The 6,462-nt window shown below is 39.9% G+C and overlaps 1 long non-coding RNA gene across 1 annotated transcript; it reads right to left on the reverse strand.

Moving 5' to 3' along the window:
* Positions 1–281: 281 nt before the first annotated feature.
* Positions 282–5,137, reverse strand: LOC145722080 (uncharacterized). The gene is made up of 4 exons (XR_014146109.1): positions 4,936–5,137; positions 4,497–4,627; positions 2,487–2,706; positions 282–494 (listed from the first exon to the last, which is right to left on the reverse strand). It is a non-coding gene; the product is annotated as an uncharacterized LOC145722080 (long non-coding RNA).
* Positions 5,138–6,462: the final 1,325 nt, after the last annotated feature.

The raw sequence follows: 6,462 nt of genomic DNA on the forward strand, positions 1-6,462 counted from the left end.
AAAACATCCATTCGCCAAACACTGAGGCTGACACAGGGATGAGCCTCAGAAACGTATAGTAAGTGAAAGCAGCCAGACCCAGGAGAGCACCTATCACATGAATCCCTGTGTATGGTCAGAAAGACAAACCCACAGAGAAAGAAAATAAATTAGTAATCTGCTGCCTGGGGTTGTGGGTGAGAATGGAAAGTGCAAATGGGTGCCCAGTTTCTATTTGGGGTAGTGGAAATTTTTACAACTTAGGTGGTGGTGATAAGACAAGAGAATTTTTTCATTGAAAATTACACTTCACTGGAGTTTATTCAATATATACATATTGGCCCAGTGATTTTTCATAAGTGTTCATTCCCACACATGAGGGCAGTTAGGTAGAATCACTGAGGTGTAGAAAGCTGGAGAGAGCAGGAGGCTTCGGCGCAAGCTGGCTGGGTTTTGAATTTGCCGAGGATGAAGTTTTCGCACCAGCCCCAGGGCATGGGTGGTGTTGTCCCTGTCTGTAAAGACAAAGCAACTTGGGATCAAGTTTAATAATCTGTTTAAGGCCATGCAGCTGGTAAGAGGCAGAGCCCCGAGTCTCTCCGGGGACAGGGCCTGTTCCCCGCCCTCTGTCTGTCCCAACAGAACAGTGTCTGTTAGAGTTTCCCTCAGGAAAATGACCTCAGGGTACCATTTAAGAAATTAAACTCTCCTTTCATCCAGATTTGTTTGCGCTGCGAAGATTTCTTCCTCACCTGTGTGCCCTCCCTCCCCACTACGTTCCATGAGACCCTTCCCTGTGGTTTCCTCGACGACGGAGGACCACCTGGGAGGTGCCGCCCCTTTCCCAGATGGACTCACAGAGCCCTAAAAGGATTGGATGGGGCTAATCCCCCCTTCCTACTAATCTGTCTCTCCGGTCCTCCACAAGCATTTGCTTTGATCCGCAGAGACCTAGTGCGATGGTACGCATACATATAAATAGTCCAGTGTTTATTTATAAATTCAGAACACGGGGTTTCAGGGTTTCCATTTCCTGCCACCAGGGACTCAGAATAGGCCCTTAATTGCTCTTGAGAGTCATTTAACCATAGAAACTGCTGCTTTAGCCGTGTTGTATCTAGATCCCTGCTCAAATGTCAATGGCCACTGACTCTCTTCACTGGATTTGCTTGGCCCCCGCTCAGACAGATGTGGGTTTCAGTCCTGGCTCTACCACTTACTGGCTGCGAGCTCTGGGTTCACAAGGTCCTTGAAGTTAAGGTTCCTAATGTCTTTGAGCCTCAGTTTTCCTCATCTGTAAAATTAGGGTAGTAATGCCTGCTTGATAGAACATTGCCTGTCTTACCCCTTGTTCCACATGCTTCAGCTTTGATGCACAGATTAAAGCAGGGAAGAGAGACAAAGGGCCTGGTGTGACCCTGTATTACAGTAAGTGTCCACCATAGGGGAACTCTTAGGATAAGGATCTCGTTCAGTTCAGAATAAAAGCTTATCTACCACATTTTACTTTCTGAAACCAACCACAAATGACAAAAAGAATGAAAAATTCTATCTTCGATGAAACTGTTGGAAAAGTCTGCATTCTTCCTCACAAATTAGGAAGAACGGCTTTTAACCCCAGTGACATTCAAATTTAAAACCACACCAAGGGAAGAAAGAATGTGACCGTGACCCTACACACACCTCTAGGAAGACCTCCAGCTCCTCCAAAAGTTGGTGGCAAAACCCCCAAGGTCCAAAGCTTCTGTACGTGACCCCTTACCCAAAAGGCAAGATCTGGGGAGTCTGGGGGCTGGGAGACTGGACGGTAGGGCCGAACAAAGCACCACACAGACGCAGGCGGGGATGGTGGGTGGTATTCGTTCTGCAGGGGCAAACGCCGTCAGCTGGGGAGAGGTACGGGCCAACCCCATCACACAGGAATGCCGTGAAATACTTCAAGCCCGGACAAACCCTTTCTGCTCCCAAGACAGGGGCCGTGGCAGAGACGGTGAGGAAATGCCCTGAAGTGACATGAGGAGGCGGGAGCAGTCTGCCGCCCGGCTCACATCCCTGATCTTCCCCACAGCCAGAACCTCATTCAGAGAGAAGCCGCCCTACAGTGTAACTGGCATGGGGGTCACCTTATGGACAAGAGTAATTCTGAAAAAGAGCATGGCCCGAAGTAGAGCCATACCACTAAGTCAAAGGGGGGAAATCAGATACTGTCTTCTCCACGATATCAAAGGAATTCTTTTAAAATTTCTCTTTTTTATGTAAAAGATATTTTGGGAGTGAAAAACAAAAGAAAAGAAACAAGGTTGGAGGTAAATGAATAACATTTGAAAATGGAAGAGGGAAATCAGCCATATTTAAATCAGAAAACAGAAAAAGAATAAACACTGCTACAATGCACCGAGTGATGAAAGATAGGTTTGAGAAAAGTAAGCAAACTAAAATCGGAAAGAAGGTTAAAATTATTACGGGAAAATAACTGATACAACTGACAGATGGAAGAGCCAACATACCTGTTCATGGCACGCTGAGCGAAGCCAACAGAATAAACGAAAATGGAAAATATCTAAAGATGTCATCGAAGAGAACAAGCGGAACACCGGAACAGGATTGCCAACGAGACATATTCTGCTGAAGGGAAGAGTCCAGCAGGGCGAACAGGAAGGAGTCGCGTGGCGGGAATCCAGCGGGGAGGCAGTGTTCCAACCCACACCACAAGAGGACAGGCCGAATCTGCAAGAGAAACATGTTTAACCCAAGAATTTTAAACCCGGATATCCTAAGAATAAAGAGAAAGATTCTTTCTAACATGTCTAACATGCGAGAGCGCAGGGACTGTAGCACAGGGAGCCCTGAGGACAAAATACAACCTAGACTTGGGGTGAGTCTTCGACCCACGTGAACATGGCACCAATGCCATGCAATTGTGAAAATTATGGTGGTAGCACTCGGCACAAATGCTGTAACTTTGGAAAATGTGGAAATTATATTATTACTAACCAGAAGGTGAAAGAGAGGAAAACATGGGTAGAGGTACAGAGCGCTGATTTCTTTCTTTTTTTCTCAGGAAATAGAGTCCAATTAAGAAAAAGAGTTTTAAGAACACTAAAGTCATAGAGTTAAACCACTAAGAGAACTAAAGAGAAGCTATAGCCTCTTCGAAGTGTGAGCAACATGATACAATCTTAAAAGAAAATACAAACGAGGGACTGGAAAGAAAATAAAACAACTAGAAGAGAAAGTTTGATAACACAAAATTAAATGACAGAATGAAGACCAACATAGTTGTCATTTGAATATATATGTGATAAATAAATGTTATAAAAGCAATAGACACATTTGGGATCTAAAAATAAAATCCAATAGGTTTTTGCATATACTATATGCAAGAAATAATTCTAAAACAAAGTGACCCAAAAGGTAAAGTAAATTAATGCTAAAAGCATACCCAAGAGACACACAAAGAGGAAGAGGAATCCTGCAATTAATACAAAACAAATCTAATTCAAGCTAAAAAGAAAAAAATTTTAAATTATACCAAAAGAAGGGTACTATATAATGATATAGAACCTAAGATTGATCATGAGTTGCCATCTATCAGAGCACATAATTTTACAATTTATAGATCAACCAAAAGTTAAGTATTACATGAGAATACTAAAGATTTACTTAACATATTTAATCAGCGGGCTCTCCTAAATATATGTAGAACTTTCTTTCTTTAAGATAAAGAATACACACTCCTTTTAATGGAATACTTAACAACAACAATAAAGACCACTTTAGGGTTACAGAAACTCCCAGTAAATTCCAGAAACTAGGATATGTACACACCATATTCTTTGATTTAAATGGAATGGTTAACAAAACGTCATTATTAATATCAAAAAATAGAAAAAGAAAAACCTACCATGTAGATATTTGAAAACTCTAAAAATTCCTGTTTCAAAGAGAAAATCAAAACTAAAATTGTAAACTATCTAGGACATGCTGTAATAAAGACTGTATCAGAACTTACAAAATATAGCCAAAGCACAGAAAAAAAAAATCCATAGCCTTAAATATTCATATTGCTCAACAGGAAAAAAAATTAAAATAGGTTAACATTTTATTGAATAATTTGAAGAAAACAATACATGTAAGAAAAGCAGAAATGTATAAATTACAAAACAGGAAAAAGAACCATAATAAAATTCGAGAGCTGGTTATTTTGAAATAAAGACATAAATACCAGGAAATAAAAACCAGAAAAAATAAATAAAATAAAAATAAAAATTGTCCTGAGATAAGGAAGAAAGTCTGAACAGATAAATTATCATGGCAGAAATTTAGACCATTGCCAAGGAACAACCTTATAAAAAAACCATCAGTTCAAGATAGTTTCTCAGCTAGATTTTTGCAACACCACTGACTATATTCCTTACTATATCCTAAAAGTTAATTTTTATTTCAAGTTACATATCCAATATGAGTTGGGAGCTCCCCCCAAAAGGGAAGATGAGCCAGGTTTCACCACTTTGTACCTGCACTCTCTGGAACACACGGGCTGTTGGGACACGCACACCTGCTCTTGTCTATTTCAGGCTGGGAGTAGCAGGGACCGCTTTCACTCACAGCCCACCAGACACGTCTATGGTCCTCTACTATTTGGAAGCTGGGAAATGGGGAGCATGTGGCTATTTAGTGAGCAGTAAATGTCTAGCCAATGATTAAAGGCCAAGAGAAATAAAATATAAAAATTAGAAAGAATAAGGTAAAATTAAAACATACATGCATAAGAAAGCAGAAGCTGAGGCCGACTAAAATTAGGAAGAGTGCAGATTTGAATGACATGATTAACAAGCTTGATCTAATTAGAAAAATAAACTTGAAGACAAAGGCATTATTAGGGAAAAATGAATTATTACTTAATGATAAAAAATAACATTCCTAAGGAAGACATAATAAGCCAATCTCAGTTACCTATTGCTGCATATAAAACCACCCCAAAACCTTGTGGCTTAAAACAACAATGATGCTGTTGGTTGTCCATGCACCTGGATCAGCTAGTGTCCCTCAGGTAGCTGCATTCAGCTAGGAATGCAGCCGGGTGGGAACACGCAAGATGGCTTCATTCACACGTCTGGCGCCTTGTCTGGGGAGGCTGGGGCAGCTGCAGTTGGTAAGACTCTCCAGTAGGGCACTCAGACTTCACACAAGGAAGTTTCTGGCTCCAAGATAATAAAAATGAACATTGCCAGGACTTTGAAGGGCCAGGCTCCAATGTGCTCAGCTTTACTTCTGTCATGTTCTATTGGCAAGTCACAGGTCAGCTAGATTCAAGTGTAAAGGATATACAATGAACTTTCTGATGGGAAGAGCAGAATGCACATACAGATGTGAGAAAAGTTGTCTCTTTGGAGACAGTCCATCCTCTGGCCACAAATATTCACATCCTTCTTATATGAAAAATAAGCCCACCACCTCCAGAGACCCCCAAAGACTTATCCAATCACAGCATCAGATTCAGATTCAGATTCAATCCTCTAAATCAGGTCCAAAGGTGGATGAGCCCCCTCCAATGTGGTTCTCAGGTTAGAAACATCTAGAGAAACTGAGGGTTGCTGGAGGGGAGGAGGATGGAGGGATGGGGAAACTGAGTGATGGGCATTAAGGAGGTCACTTGAAGTGGTGAGCACTGGGTGTTATGCGCAACTGATGAACCACTAAATTCTACCTCTGAAACTGATAATACAGTATTTGTTAATTAAATTGAATTTAAATTTAAAAAATTAAAAAGAAACATATAGAGATAAGACAGACATTTAATACGGTGTGTTAAACCACTAGGAAGAAATAATAATTCTAAATGTATATGCACCCTATGAAACTTCAAAATATAAAATGAAGACATGGATAGAAATGAAAGAAGTAGACAGATTCACAATTATAATGGGAAGCTTTAACATAATTCTTTTGGTAATTGACAGAAAATCAGAAAAAAAAATGTAGCTATATACCAACAATAAATATTTAGGAAAAACTTTTAATGATGTCATTTAAAATTACATCAAAAATACATATCAAAATATTTTAGGAATAAGCCTAATGAAAGATGTAACTTCTACAAGAAAGTTACAGAAAATTCTTGAGAGAAGTTCAAGCTGACCTATATAAATGGAGAGATATTCCATACTTATGGATTGGAAGAGTCACTCCATGTTAATTTATATAAATTGACTTACCAAGTCAGCACAATTCCAAGTATTAAAAATCCAGTGGGTTTCTGGTTTTGTTTTGTTTTTTTGAGAAGATAACAGTAGGAATTCACAAGTTGATTTTTAAATGCACAGAAAAATATAAAGAGACCAAAACAGCCACAGATTTGTTGAAGAAGAATAATATTGCATGAAAAATTATTAGATAATAAGACTTGCTAAAAAACTAAGGGCACCTGGGGGGCTCAGTCAGTTAGGTGTCTGCCTTCGGCTCAGGTCATGATCCCGGGGT

Source organism: Leptonychotes weddellii, chromosome 6 (assembly GCF_054177405.1).
Source record: "Leptonychotes weddellii isolate Sample4059 chromosome 6, ASM5417740v2, whole genome shotgun sequence".
In the NCBI taxonomy this organism is placed as follows: domain Eukaryota; kingdom Metazoa; phylum Chordata; class Mammalia; order Carnivora; family Phocidae; genus Leptonychotes; species Leptonychotes weddellii.